A 19,255-nucleotide genomic window follows, 5' to 3' on the forward strand; every position below is an offset into this window, starting at 1 on the left:
AGTGGGGAGGTGGGTGGACAAGATAGCAATGGAACAAGCAGTAGTATTTAAGCTAGCAGTTGGCTGTCTCTCACCCAGGGATGTGGTGAGAGAGAAGATAGCTCTTAACCCCACACCTCATTTTCTCCATCAAATAGAAGTGTACAGATGTTCATTTTCCTGTTTAGCACTCTCCTGTGAATATTGCTTCATGTTATTAAAAAGGCTTAAAAACGCGTTCGTGACGACTGTGTGATTCTGTGGTGCACCTCTGTTGTTTTACTGAGTTCTGTGCACTTTCCCTGAGCTCTCATCTCATGATGGGGCACTGGTGCTGTACTCACACCCAATTCCACACAGTGTGGTAAAGCTTGCTGAGGGGAACAGGGTCCCAGTCTCGGGAGCACAGGAGGAACAGCGATCCCTAAGGCAGAAGCAGGTTACTAAGCAGTGTTAATGGCAGCACAAACTTCAGGACAGAAGTTAGGAATGGCATCAGGGCCTCTCCATGTGTCACCAGGGAGCCTTTAGACTAGGCATTCCAACAGAGTGTGATATTTAGACCAAACCTGGTAACACAAGTCTGCTAATCCTAATCCTAGCTATCAGGAAGGCTGAGGCAGGAGGATCACAAGTTCAAAATCTGCCTGGGCTACAGAGTGTGGTAAACGAAGCCCAGTCAACTTAATTGTGATTCTCAGAGAAAAAAGAGGGAGGCTGAGCATATAGCATATAGTTCAGTGATAGAACGTTTGCTTAGCATGTTCAATCACCAATATCCTGGATTCAGTCTCCAGCTGATAGAAAGGAGATGAGAGGGGGAGAGGGGGGGTGGAGAGACAGAAAGAGAGAGGGAGAGAGGAAGAAGGATGGGAAAGGGGCAGGGAGAAGGGGAGGAGAGGAGAGGGAGGGGGAAGGAGAGGGAGAGAGGGGGAATGGATAAATGGATGAGAATTCAGTATTTACAGCTGTGAATGTAACCCAGGACAAAAGAGAAAAAAAAGATTAACCTAAGTTCTCTCAGACCAGCGTGTTCATAGGTCAGTTCTCTCTGTGGCCCTGCTGGGGGTGTGGTGGGGGTGGGGCTCAGCATAGAAAGAGGGCTAGAAATAGGTGAGATACTAAGTGAGGCAGCAGCAGGGGCGACAGAAACATAGCTTCTCACAAACCAGACAGAGAATGTGTGTGTGCCAGCGAAGGACGGAAACCCGATCGAGCCTTGGCTGCCATGGGGAAGAAGCCCCAGTGTTGGGTTAATCACAGGGCAGCTACCGGACTCTGCCCCTTATGTTTCCTGAAGGATCAAAGCCCCATGAAGGCAGACATTTAGATTCTGATAACCCACTGTTTCTTCACTCCTGTGTTCAAAGAAAAGCATTTGGGAGTGTCTACTGCCTGAAAAGTTAGCTGCCTGGACACGGAGGAAGGAGAAGACCTTAGTCATCATGAAGACACTCTCGCTCACTCCCTCTCCCTCTCCCTCTCCCTCTCCCTCTCCCTCTCCCTCTCCCTCTCCCTCTCCCTCTCCCTCCCTCTCCATCTCCCTCTCCCTCTTTCTCCCTCCCTCCCCTCCCCCACTGCACTGGCATCAGTAACTTCTGATACGCTGGGAACCACAGATTGTTGTACAAAATCTTCATGCTGCCACTGTATGAATTATCATAACATCTGCAGACACAGAGTGGATTTATTTCTTTAATATAAAATGAGAACCAACAGAATGCCAGTTACCCTAGGATCCATCCGGGATCTTGGGAAGGTAATTCATTCCCCGTTGCCTCAGAAGGCACTGCCCAGTTGTCTGGAAGAACTACAGTTGGATGACATGGTCCTGACCACACAGGCAAACAGATAAAAACCAGTGACCTGGTTCTGACAGTCACAGCTTGGCTCTGTGGATCTAAATCCAAAAGGCTACCTTCAAGGGCACATGTGAAGGAGGGGAGCAGAGGCAGACTGAAGTGAGGTCAGGAAGCGATGAAGGTGCTGGGCTTACAGAGGAGCCACCCCTGGGGTTGTCCGCCCTTCAGTTCTGAGCCCAAGTTCTTCCTTCCTGTCTGGCTTATAGTGAACAGGCAGGGTGAACGCCCAGAACTGCAAGAAAAACCAACAGATCTTTCTTCTTCTCTCTTCATTCTTCTTTTTCAAGGGGCAGTGTCACTGCTGCCACTGTTTTTATCGTTTGAGCTGGTGAGACGGCTCCAGGAACACCAGGATTCATGCAGTTAGTGTTACCCGATCGATCCCAGAAGAAATAATGCAAGTCTTCCATTCTCTTTCATTTGAAAGAAGGCTTTCTACTACCTGCTACTCCCTGTCACATGCTCTGTGTCACAAAACAGAAAACCAGTTTAGGGTCAAAGACATGGGGTGTGTGGCCCCTGAGACTGAATCTCACCTCTACGGGCAGCCAGGAGAGAGAGTAGGAGAGACACGCTGTTCCCACCCTCCTTCTTTCCAGGGGAGAAGCAGAGGCTCCTAGAGGTTCTAGAACTTAGCCTCTCTAACACATCGAGAAATCAGAGACTGGATTTGGCCCAATCTGATTGCTTCTCCGTTAATCCAGAACCTGCAGAATATATAGCCAGAGGAAGCTAGGAATTGACTTCTGGCCACTACTGATGGCAACTTCTTAGCAGTAAACAACAAAAACATCAACAAGAACAACAAAACATGGTTTTGGGAGGAGGGGAGACTAAAGGAATATAAAACGCAATGAGATTGGTTAACAGCGGGTGGGGGGAGTTTACAACAAGTCTGCCTGCATAATTTCAGTAAGTGAAAAATACTCAGAAATCATTTTTTCTAAAAAACAAAAAAACAAAACAAAACAAAAACAAAAACAAAAAACAAAAACCTCAATAAATTTTGGTGATGACTTGGATGGTACTGAAGTTATCTCAGCTGTAGGTTTAGAAGGTAAATAAAAGGTAAATGATTAGACTATTTCTAGTTACATGTTTTCCAGGGAAAGTCTAGCCAGTAACGAGTATCCCGCCCACCTCTCCTGCAGGCTTCTTCATCGCCCTTTGCTAACTTCAAGGTGAGTGTCCTCTCAACAGAAGAGAGGTGAGAATGAGCCATGCTGTGTGCCTGCTGGGGTTTAGATGTGAAGACTTTCAGAAGAGCCATGACCTCACCCTGGAAGGTTATCTGGGGCCACTGGCCCCAAGTGACTCATGGCACCTGTTAAGTTTGGACATTTACTAATCCAGTCTGTGAATGGTTGAGGTTACAGGGGGGTCTGTGAGTTCATAGTTAAGAGCCTGTGAATCTTTGCCCTGATAAGTAGAAAATATTCTCTGGACAAGCTACAGTAGATGGTCCCTTTTCTTCCAGTTGCTCCCTGCTGTGTGTGACAGCCTGGCTCTCTGCTGCTTGCCGTGAGCACACAGAAAGCTTTCTCCCCTCAACCTGAAACCCAGAAGCACACAGTCCTGGGGTGGGCAGAGTCCACAGGACCCACCTCCTGCCCAGCCCCCACAGAGGGGTTGGGGAACAGTTATCCTCGCAGGAGTTCCCTCTGGTGCCTGTTGTCCACTTGAGAGTCAGACACAGGAACTTCTTTTCCACTCTGACAGCCTGTTCTATTGTTAACTCTAGTTGTGAAGGAGCTTTTTCACTTTACATCAACCTGATTTAAAACCTCACTGGGAGTAGGGAGTGTCACAGACTTTTTCCCTCAGAAGTTACACAGACTAAGTGCCTGGTCTCTACACTGGACTCTAGGACATTCATCTCTGCCTGTTTTGCTTTCTAGCCTCCGCTATCTCTCTTCCTTCAGTCATTGCTCAACTAAATTCATGTTGAGGTGATCTCATCATGTGATTGAGTTGGTAAGATGGACGCTAATGGCTAAATAGTGAGGTAAGTCGTCTTGTGGTCATGAGTCAGTTACATAGCTGAGTGGAGATGGCTTGTGTAGAGTGTACACGGTTCAATTAATGATGGAAGCTTGCCAGTTGCCACTACAGAAGGGGTCCTTCTGGTTCCCAGAGGTTTATCTGGACTCTCAAAAGGGTTAACAATGAAATCAAAACATAGGCACTCCTATCTTTGTATTGCCTTGATTAGGTGTCTTGAACATGTACAGGGAAAACATTAACTTCAATGAAAGAATCATAAGATGGGATGGACTCACATTGGTCTTAAATCCAGCAAGCCTCTAGCTGGTAGCATTTTTTTCTTGCTGACTGATCTTTTGACTATACTTGGGAGGTGGGCCATCTTTCGAAGCATTTGTTCTTATCAAACATTGAACGACAACAGGACACCAGAGAGACAACTTGTGGTGAAGGTGTAGATCATGGGGCCAAGGTGGCTCTCTTTGTGTGCTGAGATTTGCAACCAGAAGCCCAGTCATTTGATGGGCTAAGTGACAGGCTGTACCTCAGGAGCTGAATTCTGACAGACAGGCAGGAGCAGGGAGGTGAGGCTGAACAGGATGGAGAGAGGTTAGCAGAGGGAGGCAGGGCTCTGGGGCAGCTGAGCATCCCTGGGGAGCCAAGAGGCTCACCAAAATCTCAGACCTTCTGCCACTATTTTTCAACTTAGTGGTCTTAAATCTTGCTAAGCCCTAGTTTCTCCATCCATTAAACATGGGCACTAAAACCAGGCTTCTAAAGATAACCGGAGGAGTTCAGGAGATAACATCAACTCATTGTGTTCACTGTGAATGAAGCCTAGCATAGGGCTGGCTACCAGTAAACAGTAGTTCTTAGTAGTCCTAATATGCAGGCATGGAGAGTACACAGAGGTAGGATGGGGATGAAGAGGTGCCCTTTGCCTTCAGTTAGCCCATGTCAGAAGCAGTATGGCCCAATGGCTAAGGTCAAGGCTCTTTGGGTTTTTTCCCCCTTGGACAAGTTGCTCAAACTCTCTGAGCCTCGGTTTACTCATCTGTAAAGGGAGTGACTATAGTAGTGAATACTTCAGAGATGGATTACAGTAGTAGATAAGAAGTACACTTAAGTTCCTAGCAAGGACCATCTATGTTACTATCCTGGCTGATTGTGTGTGTCAACTTGACACAAGTTGGAGTTATCACAGAGAAAGGAGCCTCCGTGAGATCCAGCTGTAACGAATTTTCTCAATTAGTGATCAAGGGTGGGAGGGACCATTGTGGGTGGCACCATCCCTAGGCTGGTAGTCCTGGATTCTACAAGAGAGTAAGCTGAGAAAGCCAGGGGAAGCTATCTAGTAAGCAGCACTCCTCCATGGCTTCTGCATCAGCTCCTGCCTCCAGGTCCCTACCTGTGTGAGTTCCAGTCCTGACTTCCTTTGGTGATGAACAGCAATGTGGCAATGTAAGCTAACTAAACCATTTCCTCCCCAACTTGCCTCTTGGTCATGTTGTTTTGTGCAGTAATAGAAACCCTGACTAAGACTAAGTTATCAACAGCACAGAAGGGATGCAATAGGTGAAAGTGGCAGGTCTTACATATACGTTTTACTTTTGTATCAACATGCTGTCCCAGCAAACCTTGTGTTAGTAGCTAATAGCATCTGACAATGGGAGGAACCAGAAGAAAGGGAGATGGTGTGTGTGTGTGTGTGTGTGTGTGTGTGTGTGTGTGTGTGTGTGTGTAGTTAGTTTCCTACCTGAGGAAGTCAACAAGACAAGGTTCAAGATTGTATGCAGTAGGTGTGGCGTGGCTATGGGGACTCAGGAGGCCAGAGACACAGGCATTTAGTGCTGGAGCCCAGAAACAAGGCATCAATGGGTACCCAAAAGATGGCTTGCCTGGTGACACTCTCAGTGTCCTCTTGGAATCTACAAATGCAGTCAGAGCTGGCTTCCCAGGAATTGCCCATGCTTGGGCACTTAGAAGCAAACTGTGGATGGAAGAATTCTGCATGCTAGATGTCTTGAAATTTTAAACATTTTTTTTTCAAACAAGGGAACCTGGCTCTTCATTCTCATTGAGCCACACAAAGCGTGGAGTAGTCCTAAAGAGCTTGAGTAGTATAGAAAAAGGAACCAAGTACTGCAGGCATCCTCAGAGAAGGAAAGACCCGTTCTAGCAACGATGAGCAGGAGAGGGGAGGAAAATAAGGGGGCAGGATTTGGACAAATAAAGGGGTGCCTCTGAGTTTCTCATAGCTGGGGTCCTCTGTGCCCAGATGGCTTTTGAGGGTAGCTTTTTTCTCAAGGGTTTTCTTAGTCCTTTCTTCCAGATGCTCATCTGCTAGGAGCCTTCCCAATTAAAAAATTAGTTCTGACCATGTTATAAAAACTCCATCTCCAAAGTAAATGCTGACAGTGGAGGGCGGGGTTGCATTTTAAAAGCCAATGAGTTCTTAATGAAAAAATAGTGGTTACTGAAATAAAATTATAAAATAATTACATAAGGGCTGGAAATATAGCTCAGTGGTAGAGTTGCTTATAGTGTGATGCCCTGTGTCCTATCCCCAGCACTATAAGAAATGATGTAAGTTAAAGAACGGGTCGGATACAGAGCAACAGGCAAGAGCCCCGTCCTCTAACTTGCTGCCTCGGCTTCTTTTCATGCCGACAATTCTGGGTGGAGATTTGCCGAGCAGACAGAGGTAGGACTTTGACCCAGTTCTGTATCCTCTACCTCACAATGTCAGCTCTACTTCTTGTCATGGTGATGCATTTCCCACGCAGAAACCCAGAGTGATCCAGCAGACAGAGCACACGTCAGCACATACACAGCACCTGAAGTCACACCTAGAGACTGGACGAGAGAGAGAGAGAGAGAGAGAGAGAGAGAGAGAGAGAGAGAGAGAGAGAAGAAAGTCATCTTTCTTTAGAAAAAAACTCACAACCCTCTATTTTCAACACCTCTATCCTAATATTTGCATTTCAAGTATTGTTTCCTATTAAGCCAATCCAAGCGCCATCCTTTCCCGTTAGGACTAGAAATGACTTGTGACAACCCATAAACCCTTTGCGTTTTCTGCTTTCCGTTGGTCTGCCCTATTATTCAATTTCATTTACTCAGCCAACTTTGGGCTTTTTCTCGTCTCCTGCCTTGTCAGGATTGAACTTTCCCTCCTGAGTGGCAGAGGTAGCTCGCCGTCTTCTGGAGCCTTGGGTCTCTGCCTCTACAGACAATGACCCACAGTCGTCATGTTTTCAGTTTCATACTCGGGAGTTTATCAAACACACAGCAAGCGGGTGCCAAGGAAGAAAACAGCGAGCACCAAAGAAAGCAGAGCATGGATCAGACAACTGCACCGTCAGCAGAAACTGATTGGGGAAGCCCCGGGAACTAAAACAGCCAGTGGGAGCTTTTGACAGATAGAGGGTCCCAGACAGAATATCCTCTTTTGTGCAGTACTTCAGACGAAAAGCACAGACAGCCACAGGTAGAGACCACACCATCAAACCGGGCGCATCCAGCAGAAACCAACTGGGGAAGCTCAGAGAATCTCCTGGGCCTCCTGGTTGAGATTTCTCTGCACAGGTGAGCTTCCTGTGGCGTGAACTTGTGGTGGCTAAGCTTTTGCCTTCTTCCTGCTCCAGGCGCTTTCCAATTATGGGATAAACAATGATAACCTCTGTTGGGAGCAGTCCTCAAGGGCACAGCTGTTTTGTTGTATTTTCCTCTCCGTTATAGGGATTAAGGGGACCAGCCCACTCTCAGATAACTTATTATTGGAGGACATTTTGAGATAAACATGCTTCGGTCTGAAATGGAAGGGGATGCAGCTTCCAAACAGTACATGACAATTTAACGTATGTCACATTCACCTCAGGCAGCATGGTTGCTTTTCTGGGGATTTGTGGAACACACCACCTAATGGAAGGAAGGATGAGGGGCTATGGTGGTTTGAAAGAGAATCCCCCTCCCTGTAGGCTCATGTTTGGTGCTTGGTCATCAGGGAATGGCACTACTTGAGAGGGGTTGGAAAGTATGGTCTTGTTAGAGTAGGTGTGGCCTTGTTGGAGAAAGTGTGTCACAGGGGGTGAAGGTGGGGTTTCAGAAGAAGCCTAAGCCAGGCCCAGTGCCTGTGAATCCAGATGTCAAACTCTCACCTACTTCTCCAGGAGGCTCTCAGAGAGAACACATCTCCTTGAAGTAGAGCCTAGACTAAAAGGCCTAGCTTGGTACCAGAGCCCCTGTGACCAACTGGAAAAAAACACAACAGTGCCTGTCACTTGGATTTGTCTTCTGATATAAAAATTGGAGTTCTGTTATAAAAACTGAAGGACTTCAGAAGTCCAAACACATTTATTTTGATGCTCATTGACAACTTGGGACAAAGAAAAACAAAGGCATTATCCTACGATTTTTATAATGCTGTATAGTCCTGATGTTCAAGACCTCAGTAGGGCAGTGATCAGGCAAAGAGGCAGGATGAGGCCAAGGACAAAGGCTAGCAGGGCTCAGTGTAGGGAGCATGCCCAGTGGTGTGCAGTGGCCATCCAGCACCAGGCAGTAGTGCCCAGAGGCAGGCAGCTGTGCCACAGCCAAGCAGTGGTGTTCACCGTAGGCAGCAGGACTCTCAAGCAGAAAGTGTTCCTCAAGGGAATGTGGTATTTGTGGCAGGCAATAGTACTCAGGAGACCGCAGCAATGTGCAGAGGTAGCCAAGGTACTTTGTAGAGAACAAGCAGGGCTCCCAGGAGAAGCCCGTTGTTGAGAATCAGGCAATAGTTCTCAGGGATTTGAATGCGTTGACTGATTAGAGAAGGGAGTAGCCCCAAAAGCCTGGTAAGGGTCACCAGTGCCCGACAGTGCTTTCATTGAGTGGTATCCTTGGATAAGCATGGATACCCACAGCAAGAGGGTAGTCTTAGGCAGAAGTATCTCAAAGAAGGACACAGAGCCAAGGGGTGGTCAGGTCTCTGCAGGATCACATAGCAACGCCTAGCAACAAGCTGTGGTGCCCAGGGACACCAATTCAATTCCTTGAAAAACAGAGCATGGTACTCACACGGTCTTGTGTCACTAGATCACTCTTAAATACAGAGCGACTATACAGCACATTTTGAGAAATGAACCGATTATAGGACATTTAACTAAAGAAGTTTGGGAACATCACATTTCAGAGGGGGCAGGAAATGGTTGCCAAGGACATTGAAACCCAGAAACTACACGCAACCAGTGGGTGACTGCGTTATCTCTTGTAGACAGTCCAAAACCAACAGCTCAAGGCTAATTTACTTTGTGATGCAATGGAATCAAGTCCGCCGTCAGCTTGTTATCCTGTCCTTAAACACTGGTCTGGGGAAAGCTACTGACAGGGGAATCTCAGCAGGAAGTGAGGGATGCAGGAGACCTGGAGTAGGGGGGAGCGGCTCAGGCCCCAATTCAGATCAGCACTCTTTACTGCAAGTGAGAAATGTTTCCTCGGTCCAACCTGAGACATCACCTCACTGTATGAGCTGTTGATGCATTTTGGTCCCCTACACCTTGTCGGAGTTGAGATTTAACAGCAGCACCCCCAAGCTTATGATCTCTGCCAGATGAGATGCGTTCCCAGTCTCCCTCCATGGTGAAAGCATCTATGACCCCCATGGGGGAGAGCACCCCTTCCCCACAGACCCCCCCACATGCCTTTCCTTTACAGGCCACACCACCTTGGGGTTCAGAGAAATGGCACCAGGAAACCAGATACCCCGATAATGGGTAATCCTGTTTGTTATGCCCTAACAAAAGTCAGAAGCCAAGTCCAGTTCCGGGTGCAAGGGTTCCTGTGGCTCTTGGTCTCCAGTCAAGAAAAACAGAAATATACTATGCTAGGCTCTGGATCAACTCTCGCCAAGGTTTGACTAGACTCCGCCATTTTAAGTAACCCTCCCTCCATCCCAACCCCACACCGGGGGTTGGGGTCAGAGAGGAAAGAATGGAGATGAGGAGGGAGGGTGACAGAGACAGAGACACAGGTGGGGGGAGAGACAGACAGATGCAAGCACACACAGACACACAGACACACACACACACACGCACACACACACACACACAAAGGCCGGTGTTTGATTTTTCACTATTATCTTAATTGCTCATTTTCCCCTCAATAAAAGGCATTTTGTCAACTGTTTAAATAAGCGTGGTTTAAAGCCGATGCCATTCTTATACTTTCTATTCTGATAAATGTGTAAACAGGCAGGGGTGGGGTGAGGGAGATTATCTTTCAGTGCTCATGTGACATGTTGGAGCAGCCCAGTTGGCACAGAACCTGCTTTTCCTCTCATGAATGAAATAGCCAGGATCTGTCTGTCTTAGGGATATTAAAATACATACATATATATATATATATATATATATATATATATATCACAGACACACAGCTGTTGGCGACATTGTCAGAGAAGAATGTGTGTGGAGGAGGAAGAAGCACATGAGGGAGAAAGCAGACTCCAGGGGTGAGGGGATGGCCCAAAACTAGTGGGACCAGGGTTCTCCTGATCCAGCACCATCTTCAGCAAGAACTGGACCGCGTGGCCTCATGGGTTGGAAAGATCCCACCTCACCCCACAAGCTGTGCGCTGGGAAGGTGTCTGAGTCCAGAGACTAGCAGTGGAGGGCACGGTGGAATAAGGCTGCCCTCCATCACTCAGTGGTTGGCCTCTAGACATCCTTAGTTTTCCAGAGCCTCCTGGTGATTCACTCAGCAGCAACTTGAAAGTCTCAGTGGACCACTAGAGTGTAATGTTTTCATGTTACTTCCCCCATCAAGAAAGGTGTTCTCGGCTGCTTTCTTCTACTGCATTTTTAAAACTGGCTGTGCTTGACAGTTTACATGCTCACCTTGATGATGTTCTCTCTCTCTCTCTCTCTCTCTCTCTCTCTCTCTCTCTCTCTCTCTCTCTCTCTCTCTCTCTCTCTCCATTTCATCTACTAGGAAAAAGCACAGAGAACCCCAACCTGAGTAAAAAGGAAGGGCTGGCAGGCAGGCAGGCATACACAGATGTGGCTAGCAATTCCACAGGGGAACTGACTTAACAAACACTGAAATGGACTCAAAAGCCAGACAGGAAGGTTCCCGTCTGTGACTGTGTTTGGCAGAGCATGTGAGTCTCCATATTCTTCCCTCCGCATCCCTTCCCTGCCCTGCCTCCCAGCGGTTGGTCCTCGAGGCTCAGGAGATGCTTCACACTTCTAGAGTCACAGCTGGATTTCCCCTCTCTATGAGCTGTGTGGCTTTCCCTGCAGCTGCTCTGACACCCTTCAGCTTTGGTTCCTGCGTGCTCCCCCACCTCCCATGAACACCAGGGATTGTCCTTTCAAAGACGGCAACAGCGATGCTTGCAACTGTATGCATCCCAGGCGTGGTAACTACCGCCCAGGGGACTGCGCAGAGAGGGCACCCAAAAGGGAGACAGCCGGGAGAGGGAGGCTTGCAGACCGTGTGGCAGAGGAACAGCCAGAGCGAGCGGATCCGGCTTGTGGGAACTGATAGAAAAACATTCCTTTCTAATTTTTACCGCAACACATGTCCTCCACGGGCCCTGCACCAGCATGGGTTTTGCCTCACACGTGTCTTGCCTTAGCACGAGTACCCAGCCCTCCCAAGTCCACAGAGTCCCAACACGTGCAGCTCAGCTGTGTAATGTAAGTCCGACCAGTGCACGCATGTTGTTGGCAAAGAAGCCTTTTCCTTTCTCAGACTTGCTTTAGCAGATCATCCTCTTTCCTGGGTCTGTGTCAGCGAAACTTTCCTTCCTGAGTCTGCCTTAGCCTTCCACACACACGTGTCTATTTTAACAAAACATTTCTTCACATGTTTGCCCCAGCAAAACACCATCCAAATGACTTCTCGAAGAACTCTTTCCTACTTCCTATACTCTTTCAAGATTAGAAGGTTTTTGTTTTTACTTATTTTGTCAAAAGATCGAGTCAAACTTTTCTCCTGTGGATGAGCCCTACAGCTGCCTTTATGGGCAGAGACGAAGCAGAGGAGTCTCTGAGGAGTTGTGAAGCCAGATCATGGGAGAGACCTCCCCACACCCTGGTCTCTCTTCCTTTGGGGCATGTGTCTTCGGACAGCTCTGTCCCCCTAGATTCAGCTGTCAGACATATGAGAAGAGGCCTTTAAATGGCTCTTAGCTGTCATAGTGACACCAAGTAGAACCAGGCGTTTCCATCAAGCATGACTATAATGTAGGCACGAGGGGAAATACAACGTTGCTGTGTGAGCCACAATGTTGAGTAATTGGTTCCAGTAGTAGAAAAGGGACACAACCCTTATAGTCTCATCTGCCTGTCTCATGTCACCCTAGGACATCCTGACCTCTCTTCTGCAGCAGCTGCTGAGCAGAGAGGCAGGTCCTGGCAGACTCGACATTTCTTTAACAAACCGCAAAGCACAAGGGGGTTTAGTTTACTATAACGTGAGGCCTTATGGCCTTTTGTCGGACCAATGATGTTAGACCCTTTATTCACTAGGGCAGCTTGTTCACTACTCTGACCACACATGTAGGACAGATAGCCTGTGTCAACCGACATCAGTTCAGGAGATGACTTGACAGATAAGTGGTCAAGCCACGCCTCTTCAACGAAGTTGCTTCTCTAACTGGAAACGTCAAACAAGCTTACCTGTCAGCATCAGTGAGCTCTGGCTTTCCCTGAGTTCTTCAAACTGACGGATGTGAGAGCTCCATGACTTCCAGACCAGCAGGCATTGGCACTGACGCTCTCTCCTGAGATACTCGGTGCCGATACAGTGAGCCAATCAGAGCACAGCCCCTTTGTGCCAACCCAGGCTGCCTTCCATATTGGCTGACCTGCTTGCGGTGGAGATGCCTTCTGTGTTTTTAACCTTGGTGATCTTAGCAACTTTAAGCCTGTCAGCAATATCTGATTTTAAGAATACAGCAGTGTGGGAAGATGGTCATGTACCTTTAGATGTCTCAGGAACTGAGAGTTCAGAGACGGAAACGTCTCACACCACCATGATCCTGATGAACTCAACGACTGCGATGAATTCAACTGATGCACCCATTAGTTCCCAGCAAATAGGAGGGAAATTAATTGCAGTTACTAACAACGTGACTGTTCCAGAAAAGCCTTTCCCCCCTTTTGGAAAAGTTTTGTTTTGCATGATTCAAAATAGTAATGACTATTTTAGAAAGATCATAGACAAGTTCCAACAAGTTGAACAAACTTATCAAGAGTTAACTATGGTTACAAAAGTTTCCTTATTAATCTGAGGGGCCATAAATACAGAGTTTAAACTTCATTGTGACAAAGATAAATGATGAATGCATACCTGGTGCCCACAAATCTGGCAGTATAACTGCAGTTTTTTTAAACTATTGTTTGCAGTTGAGAACTGTTTCCTAGACTCTATGTTTAGCTTTCCTCTCTACAAGGGACTCTACAAGGGACATTTGGTGGGGTAATGAATAAGAGCTGGATGATTGCCAATTATGATGTACCTGTTTTAACTGCTTAAATCTACGCCAAGAAGTAAAGCTTTTTGCAGCACACACACCTCAAGTTTGTGTCTGTCTTTCACGCCAAATCTGTTGTCTACCTGAAATCCAAGCCTTGGTCCCTCTGCTGACATACTCCCCTGGGTGGTCTGCGGCATTTCCCTGTTTTAATGATGCAGCTCAGAGAGGAGGCCAACGCTTTAACTAGCTACCAGCTTGGTTCTTGTTTATACAATCCAGAGCTTGGCAGTGGTCCCCAGGTCTGTCGCCCATCTTCTGTCTCAGAAGTTGTCTCTGATTTTAGTTTAACGTTATTGCTTTTCATATTTGGTGGAATCAAGCTCCAAATACAAACCCAGCCCACATTGGGCAGGTCAGCAAGATGGCTCAGTATGTGAAAGGTCTTAGGAGCTGGGTTAGATCCCTGGAATCCACACCGTGGAAGGAGAGAACAGACTTTAACAGGTTGTCCTATGACCTTCCCCCATGTACCGTGGCACCCATACATGTTCACAGGGTGTACACACAGAAATGTGTAAATTAATGTAACAGCAGCAACAACAACACCCAACCCAGCCCAGTGAAATTGGACTCCTCTGCATCAGCATTAAAGGAGGCTAAGGGGAGGCTAAGCAGGCACTTAATGGGCATTAGTTATTTGACTTTGCACTTCCATTGTTATTTGTTTTACAGAATAACTTGATTTTTATTGGCAACCATCAGAATGTGGCTTTAAAAAAAGGAAACTATAGCCGCAGGGCTGATTTTAGAGCTCACGCCATTATTTGAGCGCCACCTGGGGACCAAGTTGTTTACTGCAGTGGAAAGGAAATGGAGTGGGAGAAATGGGAACTAAAGCTCCCAAACCTTTATAAAAGAGGTACAAAGTAACTTCTTTTTGTCTGTCTATCCCAAGAAAGCTACTCCTGTCGCCAGTATCTTAACTATTCGATAATCTAGGAAGTGAGCTTTGTTAAAACCACCATCCTATGGCAAGAGGTGCATGCTGACAGGAGCCTGATAGAACTGTCTGCTGAGAGGCTGTGCCAGAGCATGATAAATACAGAGGTGGATGCTCCCACAGCCAAACCATTGAACTGAGAACAGGGTCCCCAATGGAGAAATTGAAAAGGGACTGGAGGAGCCGAAGGGGTTTGCAACCCCATAAGAAGAACATAATATTAACCAACCAGACCTCCAAGAGCTCCCAGGGACTAAACCACCATCCCAAGAGAACACAGGGATGGACCTATGGATCCATCCACATATGTACCAGAGGATGCCTTGTGGGGCATCAATGGGAGGAGAGAGCCTTGGTCCTGTCAAGGCTCAGTGCCCCAGTGTAGGGGAGTGTCAGCGTGGGGGAGGTGGGAGGGAGTGGGTGCGAGGGTAAGGGCACACCCTCATAGAAGCAGGGGGAGGGGTGATGGGATATTAGGTTTCTGGAGGGGAAAGCAGGAAAGTGGATAACATTTAAAATGTAAATAAAAAATGCAATTAAAAAAAAAAAACACCACCCTACCATGGAGAGGTACTTTGTGATTAAACTGGGAAGTGGACATTCTGAATGTGAGTCTAGATACGTACTTTCCCACTGTGGCAAGAAAACTTCCCATCTTCTGCCAAAACAAACAGTGTTAGAAACACCCCAGACAGAATGAACACCAGAAAGGATGACTCTTGGGGAAGCAGTGATTAATAAGACAGGAGCAGTACATGAAGGCAAGGCCTGTCTTCAGACAAGGTAAGACATGTTTGGGGTAGGTAGAGCATGTCGAGAAGGATGCTAAACATGTCTGTAGCTTGAAGACATTGTGAAAGAGAGGCTGAAATACTGGAGAGGGCCAGTCCCTCCCCATTATCAGAAACTGAGTTCTAACCCCCAGGCTCCCTGAGAGGGGGGGGGAAGCAGCTCGGCAGGGGGGCAGCTCCTGGATCTAAATGAGCTCTGCACACACCTGAGGGCATGGCTGAAATGGCTGGATAGAAACGGCTTGCTTTTATGGAAACACTCTACTGCTTGTTAATCTGGAGAATTTCACTAACAAATTCCATGCCTTGGTTTCAGTTCTTCAGCAGCAACTGGTTCAGTTTTGGATGAAAATCTGTCCAGGTGAGCAGTGTTCAGATTACAGGGCAGAGGAAGAAACAAGGTTGCCCAGTGGGAAGACTCCAACACAGTCCAGAATGAGAGCCTGGATTCGAGCCCCTAAATACGGCTTTCATCCCACATTGATTGGGACAGTCTGGGTAGAGCTCCACTGTCAGCAGAGATATACCGCGAACTACAAATATGCTTTAGCTATTGTAATAGTCACATTTCGAAAGGTTTAAAAATAATCCTAGGTAAATTCTAATAGTATGTTCTCATTGTTAAACTGTATTGTACTTTACCCAATATAACTCAAAATAATATTAAATCTTCATAATCCAGTACAAAGAAACAGGATATAGATCTTGCCTGGTATACACAAAGCCCTGGAGTTGACTTCCAGTACTAGTAACCTGGGCATGGCTGGTAGGTGGACACCATAAGTTCTTGCTCAAGGCTGGACTAGTATGTTTGAGGCCAGTGGGGCTACATGAGACCCTGTCTCCAAAACAAACAAACATCCAGTGGCTATTTTGTACTTCATTATAGCATCTCTTGATGGCTACACCTGTGGCACTCTGTCCTCCAGGGAGACTGTCCTGCTTTATTCTTAGCTGCTTTAATAGGGGCATGTGCCTATTATATCATTCAGGAGTATTTTGCCTTTCACTGGACTGGGGTTTTAATTTTTTTTATTCCACTTATTTGCTTATGTTGTTGGGGAAGGGTATTAAGGTTCTCTTGTGGACAACTTGGAGGAACGGGTCCTCTCCTTCAGGGATGAAACTCAGGTAGTCAGGCTTGGCAGCTATCCTCCTGCCTGGGTCTGGGCTTTGACTATAACATCTACACAGGAACTATACTGACGCTCTGTGTGACCTTATTCAAACCTTGATCACAAGGACTTGGGCAATTGTGGTGGGAGAAATACTGGACTTTCAGGAGGCAAACATGTGGTAATTGTATTTCTTGCTTATTTCCTGGAGTTGCTGAACATTAGTTGGTTTTTTTCAGCTCATCACTGGAACTAGAATTTTTTTAAGATTTTTTTTTTATTTATATACGTACACGGCAGCTGTTTTCAGACACACTAGAAGAGGGCATCAGATCCCTTTACAGATGGTTGTGAGCCACCATGTGGTTGCTGGGATTTGAACTCAGGACCTCTGGAAGAGCAGTCAGTGCCCTTAACCACTGAGCCATCTCTCCAGCCCAAACTAGAACTTTTTTTAAAAAAAGAAATAAGATTCTTTCTACCCCTATTGGGAGTAACCCTAAAATGTTTTCAATCGGGGTATAACTTTTAAAATATTTATTGTAATTATGCCATGGGTGTGGCTGTATGCTATGGCACAGGTGTTGAGGCCAGAGGGTGACTTTTGGAAGTCCATTCTCTCCCTTCACCTTGTGTGTGCCCTGCTGCATATTTCCGGGAGGTTGGCCTGCAACCTCCCCTGTATGATTCTCTAGTCTCTGCCTCCCACCTCGCAGTAGGAGCCTATGAATACAAGAAGCCACAATGTCTGGCTCTTGGTGGGTTCCAGGGGTGGAATTCACGTCATCGGGTTTGTGCGGCAAGCCCACAGAGCCATCTCCCTGACTTCTAGGCATGCCCCTCATCTATGATGGGAATCTCACCAATTAGACACTAACTGAGGAGGGAAAAAATACAGTGTCTAATAGCCAAACTAGACGTTAAGAAATGCACTGGAGTTTAGGTTTAAAACTCACCCTTTAGGCAAGTGGGCCCCCTTTTACCCTAGCACTTGGGAAGCAAAGGCAGTTGCATGTCTGGGTTCGAGGCTAGCCTGATCTACAGTAGTGAGTTCCAGGACAGCCAGGGCCACACAGAAACTGTCTTGAAAAACCCAAACTGAGCCAAAGAAAGAACAAACACCTTGCCCCTCTTCACCTCAGACAATAGGGTTCAAAGGGGTTAACTGGCTTTCGTGATCCAAGGCTAATTCTGTTTCTAGGCCAGGTATCCAGTCTGCCTTATAGCATTCCCTCAAATGTCAGTTTTTCCTTGCAGATCTGAGCTGCAAAGAATAGCAGTTCTTCTCCTACCATGTTTAGCTAACATGCGTTTTCTTTTTAGAATCTATTATTTATTGTCTGTGTGCATGCACACATACAACATGATGTCCCCATAGACATCAGAAGCAACCTTGGGAAATCTGTTCACTCCTTCCACCATAGGGGTCCCAGGGATTGAAATCAGGTTGTGGAGCTTGGTGGCACCTTTATGCACTGAGATTACTCTCCCGCCTTTACTACCCGTTTTCTAACTTTGTTCCTGGACCTACATATTCATTGTACTAAGTACATTTTCAGGAGCAAATTGCCTAGGTTCAAATTCTAGCCCGAATTTAAAACCGAGTCTATCCGTTCAAAGGACTTGGAACAAACCTAGCTAGCTCACAGTAGGTCCTAAGTAAGCCTTTTGTCCATATCAATGAACAGAACTTTTCACCGTCCCTAGCCTGTACAGCAGCTTCCTCCCCACCCAATATCCTCCAGAAAGGGCTCAGGAGATAGATAAAAAGGCCACATCTGGGAAAGCGGAAATTTGTAAGATTCCTGACTTGGAGGAGTAAACAGCTGTTGGGGGTGGGAGGAACGCAGACCTGACCAGATGGCCTCAGAGTTTTGCAATGGTCTGTAGACATATTTCCCAGGGTAGCAGGTGTGCAGTCCCAGGGTAGCAGTGGCAGCTTTCCTGAACTGTCACCTGTGCTGGGGTGAGTTTTTGTTGATGCAACTGTTTTTTGAGTCATCCCTGCTACTGTACCTCACCCACACTCCTGTTAGCAACCCCAGGAAGAGCTCTGAGTTCACCAAGCTGGTCTTTTGGTTCAATCAATCGTTATCTTGGACTGTTCTCTTTATGGGGTGAGTATACACGCATTGGTCCCTGTCAGGAGCCATAATGGGACAAGCTAATAACTAGCAGGTGAACTTCCTGAGATGGCCTTCTTTGGAATATTATATAATCTGTGACAGGTTTGCTCCTACGGAGCAAGGTCGTAAGGGAATTCATTTTAGGAAAGATTCCTGCTCTTGATATGTTTTTCCTGTTATTATTGAACATATGTAACAATTGCTAAGTAATAGCCCACCCCTTTGGAGCAGATCTACAAAGGTGTACAGTCTTGTAGTGATGCTATATAGACAAATAGAAGACTTAAGTCTTTTTTTTTTTCTTTTCTTCTTTTTCGGAGCTAGGGACCGAACCCAGGGCCTTGCGCTCGCTAGGCAAGCACTCTACCGCTGAGCTAAATCCCCAACCCAAGACTTAAGTCTTAATGATGATCCTTTAAGAATTCCTAGAATTATATCAGTGATTTTTAAGCTCTTTTATAGTGGGAGTGCTATTAGGTCTGATAATCAAACTGCAGTGAGGACTCTGCCAGTCTCCCAAGTGTCACCAGTTAATTGCTCTGAGATGGTAACCAGACTTTCTCCTACTCAGAGCACATTCCAAGAGGTTGTAAAACAATTAACCAAAAGTCATAAAAAGGGAACTAACGATTTATAGGTGCTAGAACAGAAGATAAAATATTGACTGGGTTTATCTATACAAAACTTCACTAATAACTTAGTTATGGTTTTAAACCTTCAGTGAACCTGCAGAACTGTGAGAGGTGATGGATGTTTAGCCATATAATTACTCCTAATGGAGATGCATGTAACCATTCTCTGATGTAAACTTTTATTTCAATTTATGATTTGATTTTTTGTGTGAACTTGTGAACTTTTTAACATGTGATCATGTATTCTGAAAGATATATAAGTACTGAGGACAAAGAGGAGAGTAGAATTTTTTCCCCTTTC

At 46.4% G+C, this 19,255-nt stretch overlaps 1 long non-coding RNA gene across 1 annotated transcript; it reads right to left on the reverse strand.

Annotated features, from left to right (window-relative positions):
- Positions 1-1,661: 1,661 nt before the first annotated feature.
- LOC148002680 (uncharacterized) lies at positions 1,662-12,904 on the reverse strand. Its single transcript, XR_015633641.1, has 3 exons — positions 12,491-12,904; positions 6,561-6,680; positions 1,662-2,305 (listed from the first exon to the last, which is right to left on the reverse strand). It is a non-coding gene; the product is annotated as an uncharacterized LOC148002680 (long non-coding RNA).
- Between the last annotated feature and the right edge of the window lie 6,351 nt (positions 12,905-19,255).

The sequence above is a fragment of the Rattus norvegicus genome, chromosome 11, assembly GCF_021556685.1.
Source record: "Rattus norvegicus strain SHRSP/BbbUtx chromosome 11, alternate assembly SHRSP_T2T, whole genome shotgun sequence".
NCBI lineage: Eukaryota > Metazoa > Chordata > Mammalia > Rodentia > Muridae > Rattus > Rattus norvegicus.